We start from the raw sequence: 19,086 nt of genomic DNA on the forward strand, positions 1-19,086 counted from the left end.
GAGTAACTTGTAAATTTACACACGAGCAGGGATTTCTTTCTTCTTCTCTTATGGTTAATTGTGAAGTTTCATCTCCTTCACAGCTTCACACAGCATCTTCACGAATGCTGACCAAACTCTTACGCCAGCTCTCATTAGCTTTTCACATAACACTCAAGCTATTTGTGGCATCGACGCAAAGCTCTGCCAATTCTCTGGTCAGTGCTGTCATAATACCCTGCCGCCAGCCGCTTACCAGGCGCTTGAAGTTGGTTTTAACATGACTAATATTCACAAACAATATTTTCTGTGGGGGTTGTGTGTGTGTCTCTAGTGTGTGTGTGTGTGTGTGTGCGTAGGCAGTTGGGGGTAGCTGGTGGGTATCTCTGCTCTTCCTAGTGGAAAAACGCTGCAATGTCCTGGGCTGTGGCTCAAAACATTTTGATTGTATGCTCAGCACAAATACTAAAGAAGTGGTTTTGCCTCATGAGCCTGAGGACTGAAAGCTGCAACCCCAGCTGCGCTGAAGCACATGCTGGATGCAAAAACATGGAAGTAATATACAGAATATGAGGTTGAAAAAAGTAAGAGAAGGTCTATGTTTGTTACTGCTTTCCATTGACGGCAGAGGTTCATGAATTCCCTGTCGTAAAAAAAAGTACAGCCATGTGTTGAAAATGTGTTACAGGGGGAAAAAATACAGTGTGCAGATGTGTATGACATCTAAAGACTGACATGTTTAAGCAATGTAGACAGAAAAGAGACGGCGTTTAGTTGTTTGTTCTGAGCATGAATGTGGGGTCTCAGTGTGACTGCTCGGAGGGTTGGAGCACTGCTTGACAGACGGTGTAAATGATTGGTAGCAGTAATTCAGGTTGTGACATGTATTATGGGACAATGAACACCTTAGCACCTCCACAGAGAAACAAACCCAAATTATACTCGCTAATCATTCACTCTCATTCACTCATAATGTTCCTGCTGCACATTGCAGAGCTTAGCCATTGAAGGAGAGGGATGCTAACGTTGTCTAACGATTTCAAGTGGAGTTTCCAAGAGCTTCTAATTAATAACAAGCATAACTTCTTGGGTTTATGTAAGCTTAAGGTGAAATGATTACTTCTCCAGCAGCAGTGCCGTCTACCATATAATTGCTTGAGATGGGCGTCGCTGCTCAGGAGGCAGAGCGGTTTGTCTCGTAATCGTTCTGGTTCCTGGTTCCTGGTTCGATCCCCGGCTCCTCCTCAGAGTGCACCAGGAGTGTCCTTGAGCAAGACGCTGGACCTCTAACTGTCTCTAATGCTGCACCATCAGTGTTTGAATGTGTGTGTGAATGGGTGAATAAGACATTCATGGTAAAGTGCTTTGAGACTACAAACATGCTGTGTGCCCATTTTCCCATATAATTACATGCAGTGTGAACATATGAACTCTAAATGCATGTAACACATGAAACGTGACTGTGAAGCCATGTGATGTGTGATGATCTACACCAGTGTGCATCACCCTCTCAGATAAATGAAACAGCAGTGCGAGGGTAATCAGGTGCAGCACTGAGTACAGAATATATAAACAAGGTACTGGCAATATATGTCTTTTCAAGTCCACTGGCCAATGCACACGGTCTTGCTGCAGCGTTTGTCCTCCCCTCCCCCCACAGGCTGTCCTATGTGTTTCTGAGTGACGTATAATGGTAGCAGGGTGTGTAAGTGCTGCAGGTTATTTTGTATTTGGAGGTGAGGACATGGCAAGTCAGACCACTTCACACATGAAAGGCAGTAGTAGGTCCATTTAATTCTCTGTGCCTCTCTTACCCTGCATCTCACTGTCCTTTTAGGGGGACTCCAGAGGCTAGTTAAAAGGTGTCTGATTCTCACTATGAATCTAATTAGATCTCTGACTGAGGTCTTAACATCTCCTTTGAAAAAAAAAAAAGAAAAGAAAAAAGAAATGCATGGAGGAATAAGGTGCTAAAGCACCTACCCCTCGCCTCCTCTGCACCTTGGCCCAAGCTGTCCCCTGCTCCCTCCTTTTCTGGAGAAAAACAAAGTCCTGCAGGCTAATGAAGTTTGTAATTAAGGAGATTCTGTCAAGCTGAATGAGTAATTAGGACATGGTTCCTCAGGGGTGTTAATGGTGGTCAGGCTCAGCGGAGCACAGGCTGCATGTATGGCCAAAGAGAGCACCCTTTCATACCTCACCAAGAAAACTGAAGGGAGAGAGGAGCGCTCGTTTTTTCTCTTGATTCAGATCTGTTTTCTTTCACAGAGAAGGAACATGTTGTTTGCTGCATTAGCTATGTTACAAAATAAATATGTTAAATGTGCCAAAGCTTTGCAGTGTCATTTAGGAAACACATGCCAGTTGAGGGACAATTGCAGCAGATGTATTTCTTTCTTATTGCTTTCAGATTATCATGTTTACATATGTCTATCGGAAGCATTACTGCATTCGTTAGGCCACTAATTTGATATAGATTTCTGATGTGTTGTGAAATCAGATATAATTTGAGGGAAATGGCTGAGGGACAGGACCACGCTCTGTTCTCGGTGAAGACATCTCCGTTCTAATTATCACATTTACTTCAGATTGGTTGACTGTGCGGCTGATAAAGAAAGTTCACCTGGCCTCAATTAACTATATTTATCTCAGATTATCCCTCCATGAGATTTCTGCTCTGGCAAAAAGATTAGCATTATTAAGAGTCGCATATGCAGGATGAATACATTTCCAGACAAAGTGACATCTCTTAAGGATGAGAAATTAAATCAATGAAACGAGAATCAAAAGGAAGTAGCTGGGTGTTCTTGGGATTCTCCGGCAGCGCACTTTTTTTTTTTTTTTGTCTCCTGCTCTACTATCACAGTTTACATCCACTGACACACTTTTCTCATTCGGACAACAAATTGAAAATTACATTTGATAATTGTTTAACTTTTATTTCAAGTTATCTAGAATCGATTTTGTCCACCAAAACAGGTTAAAACTGTGGTGAGATTTACTTAAACTTGCAACAATCTGGCAAATTTATAGCCGGTGTATTCAGAGCACAATAATAGCCCTAAAGTGAGGACGACGAATCGGCACACACACCAGACAGGCGCAGATTAGTGTGTTTACAAACTGATGTCTTTGACAGATACAGTAGAAAGAGTCTCTTCAGGGGTGGATCTCCTTGATCTCAGGTTAACCTCTACATTCTCTAAAATCATTTACACTGTTTAGACTGGGAAGTGTCCTGCTGCGAGGCACAACACCTGGGCTTTGAACCCATGACCTCACATCTGAGTGCTCTCGCTCAAGCCCCTGCTGCCTCCCGGTTAGCTGGAGGATCAGCGTGGACAGACAGGCCCAAAACTCTTCATTTCCTGTTTCGCCTGCAACCAACCCTTCCCTAACTAAAAAAAAAACCAAAACAAAACAAAACAAAACAAAACAAAAAAAACTACCTGTCTTTCAGGTAATATAATCAACATAACCAAGGCCTTTATAAGTCATGTTTTCACTGCAAACTCACAAACCAGTTCTGTGAGTGAAAGGCCAGAGGGCAAACAGAAAATGAGGGGGTTTTCAGTAATGTTCATTTTATAGCTTTTGAAGTGGTCATTCCAGATATTTTTTTATATTTTCAATCATAATGGAAGAGATTTTAAAGCAATATTGTTCCAGATTTTTCCCCTTTATTGCCATTTTTGTTTTTTTTAGGATCCCTCTCACAGACAAAAAACGGACAAGACGGATCTGAGCTGCGGACTCATTACAGGTTAAGTAGAACAGGTGTTTGTCAGCTCCAGGCAGACCTACGTGGATGAGGCCTTTTCATGTCGGCTACTTCCTCACACATTAGTCTTCAGCCAAATTGCTCCAAGTGGAGGCTTTTGCCCCGCCCATCCCTCATCGTCCATCGTGACCTCTCTCCCCTCCACGCTGCAGGCAGGGCTGGAGATAAAAAAGATGAAAAACGGCTCCAGGAATCCAAAATATTAGTGGTTGTAAATCAGCCCCCAGTGGCCTATGAATAGCAATTATCTTTTTCGCACTAATAAATCCCCCCAGTCATAGATAAGATGGTTTCCCTTCCTAACCTGCAGTAAAAACAGCTAAGTACTGAGCAAGCAAAAATGGGAGGGGTGCAGCAAATAAATGAGGGCTCTTTAGCTGTGGATTTACACTTAGTCATAAGAGAAAATATGTAGCCTTTTGTGCTGGTGCTGTGCAGTATATCATCCACTAAGAGGGAAATGGCACATGATCACAGGACTTTGAGAATTCAGATGATATCGAGAGGCGAGCTCGAGCTCTTATCAGCCTTATCAATACCTGCTAAACATGATTCACTCCAGTGCACAGCGACTTTCGGCTGGTAGAAGTGCTGAGATTTCTTGAAAATGTCACTGAGAGGGAGGAGGAGGGGAGCGGAGGTTATATTGATCTGATAGGAGCATTCTTTGATTTTTATCTATAGCAGGTCAGCATGAGCCATTCTCAGCTGATTAAACTGACCACCAGAGCCACAAACTAACTTGGCGTCTCCTCTGCTTTGTGTTACCACTGAGAATAAGTTCACGTCACCTCTGCGCTCCACGGGGGTTTAAAAGACTTTATGTTCATCATCTATATGTTAGGAAAACACCACAATCAGCAGCAGTGGGGCTTTTTTTTTCTTCTATAAGGTGACTGCACCCTTATTCCATGTAAAGACTTAAGTTAACCTCATTAAGCTCGCTCACACACTAGATACATAATTATCCCTGAGAGGATAGCCAGTGCTAATACAAATTAGAAAGATAATTAAGCTACTGAGACTGGCCATTGCATCTCCCAGAGCACTGGACCCATAGAACCATTATGGTGAATTAGAGCCTTTGTTTACAGTCACAACAAGAGCCTTTTACCAGTGGCCATGTTTGTCTGAAGCCCCGTATAACCTGGATTCAAGTTTACTGCGACTCATTTAGTTAACGTGTGAGTTTGGGAACATACCTGGCACAGGTGTTTGAGTTGTAACTGCAGAAGAAACACAACATAATGTGAATTCCTTTCTCTCCGGTGTCAGACATGATGACTTCACGACGCCCCGCCTCGCTGAGAGCAAAGAACCTTGCGTCCGTTTGAGAGGAGTGCCTCTGGGCGCCCATAAAAATTCAATCTAAATGACAATTCGCCTCTGTAGTGTGCAATGCATCTGGTCTTCTCTGTAACAAGGCTGTTTAGTGCCCTGCCCTGCTTACAGCTACTTCAAAGATGCCTTAAATGCCTCCTCAAAGCTGGAGGAAACATTTCTCTCTTTCCCCTTCGCGAACGCTCAGTCAAAGAGGAACAATAAATCTGGCTGATTTCTACATTCCTCTTTAGATCATATGATACCTGAACGGCAGAGCGAAAAACTCAAACTGCTCCAGTCTGTGCACAACAAACATACATGTGAGCTGCTCGGCCTGGTCTCTGCAGCATCATGATTAGATCAGGGCTGGACTTTTTGGTGAAAATATGTCAAGAGAAAAGGATAAGTACACACAGCTGGATGCATTTTAGAGAGCAATTCCCTTTTGTCATAGGAAGAGCACACGCTGTGTAAGGCCTAAATGAAAAAGCTGTTGCATTTTAGTGCACCACAGCAGTTGTAGGGAAATTGTTGCACAGACTTCAGCTGTGCTTTTTTTAAAAAAAATAAATGCAGCGATACAGCTTGTGATGTTGAAAAGTTTTTGGCCGTGGATAGAGGCGAGTTTTCTTTTTTCTGTGCCTTCATGGTGAGGGGAGTACGAAGGAGAGGAGCACGCTGTTGGTTGTGTGCCAGCTCTGCCTCCTGTGGTTTCACGCATAACAACCTTGCATGTGCACAGCTCTAAGTAAAGCATTGATTTAAGAGGGTACTTCTTCTTTCCACAGCTTTAGCAAAACAAGCCCCTATGTTTGGATAGACTCGGTAAGCAGCTCACTGACCTGAGCAGTGGGCCAGATTAAGTTAGACCCCCCCATCTTCACCCTTACCTCTTTCCCTCCCTTCCTCCCTCTCTTCTCCCCTGAATAAGGAAAGGGAAAGTGCTCTTCAGGGCAGGCGGGTCTGCCAGCCAGGTCAGGGGAGTTGCTCAGGAAAACAGGAAACTGACAAGAGAGACAAATGACAGGGCTCACCCAACCACAGGCGTTTAAGCATTTTGCCACAAAGGTTGATCATCCATAATTGCTGCGAGGGTAATACTTAAAGAAGTCTTTAAATGATACACGTCTTGGGAAATTTAATTTAGAAAATTCAACAGTTGTGCTCAAACGACGACCACATCCCTGTCTGTCCTGAGTTAGGTAACCACAGTGCTCAGAGGGATCCCAGTCCAGGTAGGGCTGATCCCACTGAGGCCGGTCTGGGATGAACCCGGGATAATAACCTATAAAGGAGCTCTCACAGTTTGTCATAAACGGAGCAAAGCATCTGATTTAATCCACAATTAAAAGAAACATTAACTCTGAGTTTGTTTTTCTGGAAAACCACAAAGCAAACACTGTGACATGGCAACATTGTGAACTGATATTATCTATTGACCCCGCTAAGAGACTGCTCACAATAAGTTAGTTATATATTTTCTCTGGACAAGCTGGAGGGAGGATTGTGTGTGTGTGTGTGTGTGTGTGTGTGTGTGTGTGTGTGTTGGAAAGGGGAGGTGGGTTCAGAGTAGAGAAGCTGCTTTTGGCCAAAGGCAAAGATAAGCGAAGGGGAGTGGAGGTGGTGAGGGGGACACAATGGATTGAGCCAAGCAATCAGTGAGCGATCTGGGGCGGTGTTTAGTGGTGCTGTAAGATCTGCTAAACTAGCCCTAATTTCCCCTGTTGTAGGATATGTGTGAGTTGAGGTGGAAAGGGGCAGGAGGAGGGGAGGCCTTTGGTCTGTCAGAGTGGAGTTAATCTGAACCTGGGGCAGCACGTTCACTTTTGATGGAGGCCAGAGATAGGAGGAGGAGGAGGAGGAGGGGGAGGAGGAGGAGGAGGAGGAGGATGAAAGATCACCCACACCTGCGAGGGGCTGCCGAAAGTTACAACTCACTCAAAGGGGCCTTTCTATCGCTGCTCCATTTGTCAAAGATGATGGGGGCAATAGCGGCGAGAGCTTCACTCCATTTCTGTTTCCACCGGTGGCTCATCATATGCACTCACTGCCAGGGGATAAAGATTACATTGATTTGTCTTTTGACCACTAAATCTTTTCCAAATGCAAATTAACTGCATATTTGGAGGGTGAGAAATAATGTAATGACACGTGTCTGTCCATGAAGCAGCTATGAATGAAGTCTTATTGTGCTCATCCACTCAAGGCCTCATTTTTTTGTTGTTATCACAACAAAATGAATTTAACAGACCAGATAAAAGCATAATTTTTTTCCTCCATATTTGATTCACCATAGCCTGTTTTTGGTTTTTAGAAGTGTCTGTGTACACCTCCTACCCCCCCACCCCCCTAATCCTCTTGGAGAGAAATATGAAGCACCACCTCTTGAGGTTTGCCCTCTTTGGCCCCACATCTTCTTTTCATGCAGAGTCATCAGTGCCATCGAGAGCTTTCGTTTAACTCATGAAGCCAGAACGATTGTTCAGCTGCTCGCTTTTCTTTGCACCATAAAACGCTGAGATCCAGAGTATTAATTATTTACTGCTGTGAGGATTTAACACAATTTCATCAGCTTTAAAATACAGATGAGCATGTTGGAATCAATAATGGTGTCAAAGTTATAAACGATTCCTTAAAGCAGGTACATTTCTGGAGGATTAAAATGGCATCTGCTCTTTATTAAGAAGCCGGTTTGTTAACGTGTAATGGGTGGGTTACGCTCTGTGTATGTGGCGAGTGGTTGCAAACACAGGTTCCCAATAAATATGGTAGGAGAGCATTAATCCCCTCCTCCTCTGTCTGTTTCATCTGGCCTTTCTGCTCTACGCCAGGGTAATGCTCTTTCCTCATCTGGCAGCTCAGACCACGCCGGGAGCACAGCACATCTGGACGCGAGTGCTGAGGGAGGGATTGTGTGAGCGTGTGCGTTATTGCTTGTACCGTAGACGGAGAGCTTGTGTGCGTGTCGGGCAGGTGGGCAGCAGCACCACATGTATGGGCATATCCCCTCTGAAACTATGAAGAAAATGCCCTCTGTGTCACAACATGATGGGGTGAATTCCCAGGCAGAGGTAGCTGCTCATAAACAAAAACATATGGCGGGGTAGAGAATCATAAAGATTTTGTTTCCGCTGCCCTGGAGTCCCACTGAGACTAAAGTATCAACTTAAGTCAAAGAATGAGTGTATTCTGTGAGACAGCAAATCTGTAAATTATTATCCAGACAAGAGGAATAAGTATCTCTCCTCCAGAAAACAAGGCAAGTTTCCAGCTGGGAATGAAATTGATTGTGTTCTACATGCGTATATTTTAAATGAGTCATGTTAATCGCGAGCTCATGTTAACATACTGAGATGTTTTACAAGTGAAACATGCTTGCTTTGACATTCCTGCTAGACGCATTACCTCTCAGGATCTGTGACGGTGCAAGTGCTCCCTCTCCTCGGGACCACCGAGCTCATATGTGGAATGTTTTTGTGGAGTGTGGTTTGGATTTTCATGCTTTCGAATTTCACTTGCAAATCAATTTCCATGTGTTCGCCTGCGCTGTGTAACTGCGCACAGGGCTAAGAGTTTGAGGAGGGCGATGTGTGAGTGTGGTGAGCGGCGCCACAAATTCAACTCCTTGTCTCTCAGTTTTTCTAATGAGAATCTGTTCAAATACAGACAGGGGAATTGCTCGTGCCATATATAAACAAAGTGAAATCATTGTGTTTGATGAGTGAACTAAAGGAGGCCTGTATATGCACGTCGCTGGCGTTAGCGACGGCTCCAGGCTCTTGTTGAATAGATGCGAGAGGAAATGTAGGGCAGACTTCCTGGCAGAGCTAACAGGTCAGGAACTATCCTCTTTATAATGGTATAGTGTTGTGAAAAACAAGTGAAGCAGCAGCTCATAGATCACATTTCACATTTCATTTAAGGTGGCTTTAAAGAACGTCAGGAGCATCTGAGCGAAACCAAAGGTTAGTGATGGATCTGTCTTAACCCTTAACACTATAAGCATGGAAGTATGAGCGCTCATCACCCTGCAGTTTAGCAGCATGTGGCCAACAGCAGTCAAACACAAGAGAGTCTTGCGGTGAAAAATAATGGGTACATCTTCACACCCTCTGGTCCTTTGCACCAGCAAGCCACTTCTTCAGTTATAAACTGGATGAAGTGGCGACGTTAGCAAGAAACAACGCCCGTGTTCCAGACCGGATCACCTGAAAGAGTGAGCTCTTTCAGGTGATCCGTCTCTTTGAAAGAAGCAGCGTTTCATGGCGACTGTGAACAGCTAACTGGTGATGCTGGGTGTGAGAAAGTGTTGCTGGGATATTTTTTTGCCACATGGAGGGCAGACCAATTGTGTGTACAGCACCGTTTCTGCAGGGATTAGTGGTGCCATTAAGTGGCGATGAGTTGTGGTGGGGGGGCCACATCCCCTGCTCCCTCATTAAATCGCTGGCAGCTGCCCTTTATCACAGCTCTGCTCGCCACCATACTGTACCATCAGCACCCTCGCAGCACCCATGCTGCCAGTCTAGGACCCTTGACCTTCATGAAATCTCTTTTGGCAGCTTGAAGAAAGTTTAATTGCAGGCTATTATGAGGATCACACTGATTTTTTTTTTTGCGGTTTGAATGCACATACACCTTTTTGTTGTTTTTTTTTTTTTTTACATAAAAATGTTCAGAAAAACATAAGATTTTCCTGCATGTTTTGATCACAGAGGAGGAAATGTGGGTGAGGGGAGGCAGAGCTAGAGAGGGATTATTAAAGCTGAGAAAACTGCAATGTAGATGGTGCAAAAGTGGTTTTATATCATTAAAACTAGTTTCTACACTCTGTATTTTTATAGATAATATAAATGTCTGCCATTTTGTTATTATTCTCTACTGTTTCTGTTGCAAACAATCTAGCTAGTTTGGGATATTACCTGATGGTGGATGGTGTCTAACCACTGGGCAGGTGATGTGTGAACACTGATTTCTTGACAAGCTTTTCCAAACCTTCTCTTATAGACTCTGTGCTCTTCAATTTAACAAAAACTAATCCATTGACTTGTGAGTGTGGAAAAAAAACAAAAAAACAGGGCTCTACAACATATGCAAAAATATCAAAAGAGATCCATAAATATTCTCTGGATCTTCACAGCTTTTGAACACAGGAGACAGAGGTGTGTTCAAACACTACCCAGAATACCGTGCCTGAGGCTGTGGCCGCGGGGCAGAGATAGGTTGCTCTATAGACAGAGGAGGGGGGGATAATAGGAGGGAGAGGCAGTAATGACAAGCTCCACACTTCTTTCCGAAACGCCCACTTTTGTGAAGTTTGTCATTTCCTTAAGGTATAATTCATTTCTGGAAGCATCACGCCTCTATTTATTAAAGAGAGAGAGTTTAATGTGATTTGACTTATTTCAGACTCAATTTGGACAAAATAAAACCCCTCCACTCATATACTATCTGTGAACAGAGGATCTTTCTTTACAATTTGACTCTTAATAAGTACAGTGATAAAGAGACAAGATGTGAGTGGGGGGCAGTTTAGTTTCAGCGGTCTGCAGCCCTGCCTCAGTCTTGGCCCCCCAGGCGCAGGAGCTGAGGTGTGTTCTCAGAAATACAATCATACACGCAAGGATTTGGGGAAATTAGAGGTTCACGTAAATGTAAGCATTTACAGGTGGTAAATATCCTGTAGGATTTCATGAATGTAAAAGCCTTAGCATCACATCCACAGGCTACACACACACACACACACACACGTTTATGTTGGAAATGATTTAGTATTCAATATTAAGCAATTCTGTTGTATAATTTTTTTTCACACCTTTGGTTTGATAATCTACTACATCTTGAAACAACCACAATTTCACTGACACGCTGTGTGAAAATACAAACTGTAATAGGCAATCTATGGCAATCACCAACTCAACTGGTGGATAAACAACTGAAATCTCTAACCTATGTCAATTCCTCATATCTGCACCATGGAATATGAGTCTAATTTCAAGGTAATTAAGATGATCTCTTTCCTATTTATTTTTTCAATTTACGTGCCTTTTCAGTAATATCTGTTTCCATACATCACCCCTGGAAATAGTTAAATCAAATTTGTATCCCTTGAATTGAGTATATCACAAACCTGATTGCATCTGCAAATCCACCTATTTTCTGGGGTTTGACTTTAGTCATGCTTTGTGTAATTACACTGGCGAGGACAGCGACGGCATTGGAGACAACAGAATTACACCGACGCTGGCTGAAGTAATCGCTCATTCACAGTGTTAAAGTTTCTGCTGCTGCCTGAAGTTTGTGACTCTCTCTATTGTAGTGGAACAGAGATTGTAAAGATGATTGCTGCCACTCAGCCCCTCCAATTTGTTATTGAGTGTGCTGCTGTTACCTGGAGAGCCGCTGCAGTTAAAAGAGAATAACAGCCATAATGGAGATCTCTATCCAAGGTTACATATCTGATCGAGGGGCTTTAAAGATCAAACAGTCAGCCAAACATTTGGCATTCCTCACAGAGTTTCTTTTGATGTCGTGGACTGCCTCTCTTCAAAGGTGTTGTCTTCATATCGCCATGAAGATGTAAACATTATTACTGTTAATCCATTTGGTCATATTCTGTTTGCTTTCAGGGCAGAGCCACATTCATGCAGAACGGTCCAAAGAAAGGCTCAGATCACGAACCATTGCTAACATTGTTTATAATGTATAAAATACATAGGAATCACAAGGTGCGGCTGCAGAGCTAAATGTCATTTGCTTTGTGTTAGTTCACTATTTATATAGTTATCCCTTCCAGCTGGAGGAAATCTTACTAAAGATGATTTATTATGTTAGATTTTTGATTTTTTCCCGATTTTTACTCACAGGTGTCAAGTTATTATCAAAATAGCCCAGATCTTTATTGAATGCACTATCACAACTTCTTTAATCACTCTTAAAACAAGAACATTGATCCTCCACAAATGTTAACAAATGAATCAAATGCAATAATTTCAAATTTGGCAGAAATATCTTTGAATCGGCTTGCATCACCTTGATTCTCTTCATGATGGAAGCAGCTATTATCTGGCAAATGATGTCTGAAATGTAGAGAATATTAATGATGACTGTAACGCACGCCCAATCACTTCGCCTGGAAAAATTATAGCGGATTATTTCTGAAAGGCAGAAAAACATGGCGCTTATTAAATCATTTCTCTACCCCCCCCCCCCCCCCTTCATGCTTTTCATGGGTGGTCAACAGTAATCAGTTTACCGTCTGGCTCTTTCAGGGTGTTAAGACATCCACTTTTCATTTGCACAAACAGTATGATAGTTTCAAGCACCCATTTATATTAATCCCCCTTAAAGTTTTGTGCAGTCCCTCTAGAAAAAAAACAAACCACCCACTTTTAATCTGAAACCTATGTTTCCTTTTTTTAAATTTTTTTGGTGAAAAAGGATTTACCCATAATTCTCATTGCCTGCATCCCTTCCCCCCACTTGCAGAAAACACATCTGCACCCCTTTTGCGTACACACATGCAGACACACACACACGCTGACACACACACAAACACACACTGTATAATTTATAAAGCCTAAGCTCTTTCAATACTCCAAAATGCCAGATAAACTTTTCTCATTTGCTCCTAATTTGGTCACGCAAGATAATGCCAACATCTGAAGGCTTTTTAAACTGCTTTTTAAAATGCATTCCTGAAAGGAGCTGGCACTGGCACCTCTGCACCTTGTCAGCTCCAATAATTATTTCCAATCCGGAGCTAGCCCTTAATGTGCTGATTAATCCAGCCCTCTCCTTGCTGTGAGATGCATTCAGCTCCATTAATTTTTCAAAAAGGCCTCACTCTCTTTTGCTAGGAGCCCTGCAGATGTCAGAGCTGTGGCAGAGAAAGCCATTAGAAGTTAACACCTCCCACTCCCCAGAGACTGGCATGGACTTTACCCTCCCTCATTCTAATGCCAAGCAGCCGCATTAAGGACGTCAGCTGCCAAGCCTGGCATTGCCTGAACTTGGACATCACCATCTAAGGACCACCCCCCCCAAAAAAGAAAACAGCCTTAATAATAGTGGTTTCAAGAAACCAACATAATGAGAAACAAGGCTGTGGCGCGCTCAGTCTCTCACAAGCAGTGTCAACGTCTTCTCTTTCGTTTCTTGGGAATATTCAGGATTCGCGGAGATTCTCATGTCGTGTGTCAACTGTTCTTATCCAAACTCTCGGCTCAGAGATTCCCAGCCAGGTTTCAGATCAGCCTCTGTGAAAATGTCCTTTAGAACAAGTCACTCACCAGTGTGTTCGAATTCAAAGCGATTTGAAATCTGTGCTCCAACCTCCTCTCACTCCAGAGCTTTGTGCGGCTCCCCCCTTATGCAGACTGGTTACAAGCTGTCTCAATTGAGGAAATCCCCCCCTTCAACCAGCTTTTATCTGCCGATAGGTAGGTGAATGGTGGAAATTAGGATTCCTGGAGAGACTTGGGATGGAGAGAATAGAAACAAAGACTTCCCCATGTCGGGAACCGATGTCTCTTTTTCCACTGCTTTTCCCTTTCATCCCAAGGGCTCCTGTCAGACAGAGGGAAGGAGAACGAGAGCACATATAATACCTTTTAAGAGGCTGCCAGTTCTCTCCCATGCGATAAGCTCTGCTCGAATCACAATGGAGTTTCAGGACCCTGCAGTCACCCCACTGTAGGCCTGAGAACACACTCTAGCATACACATCAACACCGATATGCAAGCCGCATTGAAATATAGCACTGTAGCTAATTAGACATACAATACTGGATCCATTTTACGCTAAAAGCTCTTTCCTTGTCATCATTTCATCCAAATCATCTTTAGAGTCTGACGACAGCCTCTTAAGTTGTGATATAGCAAAGAAACATTAGCACAAAATCATCTGCCTGCGCCACAGTGTTTAGGTTGCCAATATGGAAGTGTATAACTCAAGTCAACAGTGGAGATACAGTATTTTGTACACAATCCCTGCTGCAAAGTATTCAAAAATCTGTATAAACAGAGGCAGTGTCAAAATCCCAGCCCTTTTGAATGTTAATGAAATGGAGGTGTTAGGATGTCAGAAATCTGTCCAATAACGATAACAGTACAACTCCTGTTTACACTGAGCACGCTTCAGCTCCCAAAACCCAAAGTGCAGCCTCATTTACGTGCTAATGTGGGGAGGCAGATAAAGGACGGAGGAGCGATCACATGCCCTGTCAGAGAGTCACCCTTTGAACCATCCCTCATGCCGGTGAAGAGGGGGGAAATTAAAGAGCCTCAGCAGGTTTACCACCTTTCAAACGCAACTCACACACTCCACTCAAGTCCTCACATTTGTGACAGAGAGAAAAATAAGTGTGCATTACTGCTGTAATACACACACACACACACACACACACACACAGGCTTTCAGGGCAGTTTCAGAGTTCACTGTCATGCCTCTATATGGGAGATTTTCTTTGACAATTAATCCAAATGATTGTTTGGATGGAGCAGAACTAGGCTGAGGTTGATGTAATGTGCGTGACAGAGCCAAACACAGCTACACTTTGAATGAGGAATTAAGTATAAACCACTTTATCTAAAATGCTTTTTGATGTCATTAAAGCACCCCCGATTGTTAGACAGCTTGACTTGCTAACAAGCTAATTTAAGCTAACAAGCTAAGCTAACACTGACTGAAATGACCAGTTTCAGGCGCTGTTCAAGATCACACCTGCATCTAGTCACATTTTCTTAAAGCTGCTCTAATAAATATTTTTACATAAACAACAGGCCAAATAAGCTAAGTGTTGTGTTTTAGCTTCTTTCAGCTCATTTTTTGATTTTACAACCTTAATGTTTTGATTCAGTCTCACTGTGTCTATCACCGTCATTTCCAGATGCAGCAGGCAGCTGTTTTCAGTGAAGAAAGGACTGTGTGCTGTCTACCCAGCCCCGAACAGCAGACACACAAAGTCAGCCACCAGCTGCTGGCTGTAGTGGAGGATTTCACTACTAAAGCCAGATGTTTTTCTCAGGAGTTGGTAGAGACTAAAGCAGAACTAAGACCAGAGTGAATTCTGAACTTACATTCATCTGGTGCCAGAAACACAACTCCACATAAATGCTAATGTTGCGCTGTGTCTGGGTGTAAATATGCAACTGTCCGTTAAGTCATTCTTACCAACTTTAATGGTGATAATGTGTCAGTGTTGTGTTTACTCCTCTGTGCTATGACCCCAGATGGTCAACACACCAGCAATTTAAAGTCATTGTGGACACACTGATGACAGAGTTCTGACTGTTTCCAAACAAATTATTTCATTATTTTATTTTCCTGTTATATGAAATTGTACATGCTATATTAAGAAGTGAAAAATTTTATTTCATCAATAGTGAGAGAGTTTTCTAAAACTGTCCACCTGAGAGCAAAAGAATTAGTGAGGAGGAGATGTGCACACTCCCATGACTGTCTTAGTTTCAGTGCTGGAAGTAGCCTCTAAAATCAATGTTTCATCTTCTGAACTTTTTGGTGACACTTGTGCTGAGGTCAGGGAGATGAAACATTAACAATGTAATACATAAATGTTTTGACAGGAAAGAACTGTGAATCAAACACTTCGTGACGCTGTCTGGATTGTTCCACTTGAGTAAACCCCACCCATCTGGTTCCCCGGGATGGTTAAAACAAATGAGCTACTTGCTAACACTTTGTGACCCTGATCTGTTTAGGGTTAAAATGAGGTAACAGAGGACTGATGGAGCATGTACGTGATCCCAGCTGCACTGCCTCCTGGAGGAGTTGCTCTCTTGGAACAGGAAGTGAATTCACAAAGTCCTTGTGTAGCGTTTAGTTTAGTTTTGAACAAATAGGCCTCGATGTCCTCCATCACCCTGTGCCCCAGCCATCCTGCTAATGAGAACAGCCAGCTAGGCCACATTAGTGGTGCTGCATTAACTGCTCCCACATGTTGCTGAAATCTAAAGTAAAGCACCTGTAATTTTTCCTCTGTTTGTTAATATTTTACATGTGGTTTTAAGGTTGATGTGACTGAGTCTAAAGGGCTTGGGTGGGCCTGTGGTCACAGTTTGATACCTTCGTTCAGTTCTCATTTACACCTGTTTACACTTTTACAGACACTGACTTCTCTAACTTATAGGTGGTTGTGTAACGCGTTGACATAATTCATAATAATGCCCACATAAAAGCAAGCAGGCCAACTCAGAGGTCACTTCATGGTGTAATAATTTTCCATCTGTTCACGAACACTTCAAATATATGATTGACTGAAAATGTCTTTTACAGTCAAGAAACTGTGTTTTCATCCAAACAATGTGGTTTTGTTAACTTTCCTGACACAAACGGAAAATGTCCACATAAAGGCCTGATTTGGAAGAAGTTGGTTCCTCTTCCTGTAATTCCTGGAAAAGGATCAGACTCTAGGAGGCATACATTTTGAATAAAATTTCAGTGTAATTATTCAGAGGAGATTTGGAACAGTGGAACATTTAGGCCTTTATCCCATGTATTATGCAGGGAATTAACAGCTCGAGAGCTATCTGCATTTGGCAAGAGGAACTAAGTAAATACCCCAAATGGATGAACCAGACAACCTAGAATCACACTAAATGCAGTCATTAAACTTCCCTGCATTTTCAATAACTATTGGGAGCTGTGTTATCGCCCAGGTCCACTGCTGGTCCTCTGGGATACTGTAAGTGGTAATGTGAGTCAGAACAGATTGTACTGATGTTATGATGCATGAAACAATAATAATACTGTGGAAAAAAGCAAAAGGTACTATGATTTTGCTTTTCCGTTTGGAGATATTTTGGCGGCGACAACAAAAAATGAACCCCTAATGGCTGGAGTTCAGAGAAGGGGCAGGCCAGATTGCGAAAGAATTGCTTTGAGTGGTGGATCGGCATTGCAGGAATTTTTTAATTTCCTGTTACTCAATAATTCTGCTCTAGTTAGGTCCTTGGACAACATCTTGCACTGTACCTTGTCTGATCAGTTCAATCCACTGGACAGATGCAGGGGAAACATGCTTTAATCCTTTATCACTGGTCCATGACATGGTGGCCCTGTGTGACCGTCCCCGCAGGTAGGAGACTGGGTGTAGTTATTTTGGAGGCGGTCGGACAATGCGGTCACACTCAGTGATGTCACACACTGGGGACATTCCCCGGACACCCCCTCACCCGGTGTAAGAGCGATTATTTTATCCTTCAGGCTTTTTATGAGCTCATGGTGATAAACGGGAACGATTCTGCCGTCTTTTACTGGGGAAATAAAGAAAACAGTCAGATGAGAAGCAGAACGAAGCAAGTGGTAAATGCTTTACAGTGGGGGCGTCGACTTCCAGGCCTCCGGGGCTGTGGAGCTGGTTTTCTGCTGAGGATCTTCCCCTCCTTAACCCCCAGCCCGCCCCCCTCCCCACTGCACGCTCGTCATGGCTGTTCAGGGTCAAATAAATCACCTGCCATCGCAGGTGCTGACCTGTTGTTTATTAGTGAATGTCTAAAGGACAAGCTTTGAGAGGGGGAGGAGTTGGAGAGAGGTAGTCAAGGGGTTAAAGCACTAGTCTCAGGTCTTAAGGTTGATTTAGCAGCCCCTCTGGGAGGCTGCTGTACTACCCTGAAGAAATGAATGCCAATAAAGCCTGCAGTGACTGATGCTTGAGAGACTCTTAATTGTCTTGTTAAAAAGAAAGACTTTGGTATGTAGGAAGAAAATGTGCTCTTGGTGCTCTTGGTTTTCACAGCAAAAACAAACGACACATTATCATGTTAGGAGGACATTACATCTGAAAAATGCCACTGTCAAACAGCTTTCATATCTGACCACCATGACAGAATAAAACCAGTGTTGCACCAGTGAAAAACTTTACCCTCATGTTTTAACTTTAATTGAGGATATGAAGGTTGAGGAATCTGTGTGGGAACGCTGTTTTGGAAAAAAATACTACCTGGTTTTCATCCAACAATATTTTGTAAAAGAAACTATTCCACGCCATTTAATCACGTCATGTGTGTAAATGGCGGAGGATTATAAAGGAGGATTATTTGATGAGAGCGCTAACTGTCAGAAATGACAGACACAGATGAGAATGTGCAAAATTACTTCCATCATTGCTTCATAACTGAAACAATAAAGGACTATGTAGTGTAACCTCTGAGACAAGCCAGGACTGACAGCAGAGCCTGATCTTCAGCTATCTAATAAATTAGACTATTGTCTCTTCACTCTTGACTTAGCCTCCTGAAATGTGTGAGTTTGAATGAAACCAAAGCGCCGGAGGCCTTAGCATAACACTCTGCGCTGCCACCATCCAACAATGACTGGCACCTTCCACCAAAGGTAAGTCAACCTTAAAATTTTTAAATTAAAATAATGATTGTCTAAACATTTATACACTCAGTTTCTGTGTACATACGCCTTTGTCTAGACGGTGTGTTGCCATAAAGCTGGCAAAACAACATTAGCCTGTGAGAGCGGCGCAAAATATCGGTATCAAATGATGTCATCTGCCCATGTAATGTAAAGCTAAGATTGAGCTCGATCAATTAGGATTTGCAGTGGAGCAGAAAATAGCTTATGACAGAGCTAAGGTGGAGGAATGTATGAGGAAAAATAAACTTTTCCTCTGACACACACTCTCTACCTTTGCAGATTCACAGTGTGCACAGACTATATGCATTCATGCACTTACTGTGGAAAATATGACAAGTTTTCTTCATATGTCTTCAAGTGAGATCGTGTATAAAATTTAATATAAATAATAATTCCAATGATTGAGCAATTGAAAGTTGGACATAATAATTTTGCAGTGATGTTCTGGATTATTTTATACCAGGAAAGCACCACTGACTGAATTAACAACCTCTTTCTAATACAAGTAAAGTGCCTTCAGAAAAAAAACCATTTTGCCTTACACTGGATCAATTTGATTCCAGCTGTTCCACATCAGTGTCACACAACATTAACTTACACTGCCCATTGGTTTGGTC

This window comes from Trachinotus anak, unplaced genomic scaffold (genome assembly GCF_046630095.1).
Source record: "Trachinotus anak isolate AG129_WGS33_773 ecotype Australia unplaced genomic scaffold, CSIRO_AGI_Tana_v1 ptg000007l, whole genome shotgun sequence".
Lineage (NCBI taxonomy): Eukaryota > Metazoa > Chordata > Actinopteri > Carangiformes > Carangidae > Trachinotus > Trachinotus anak.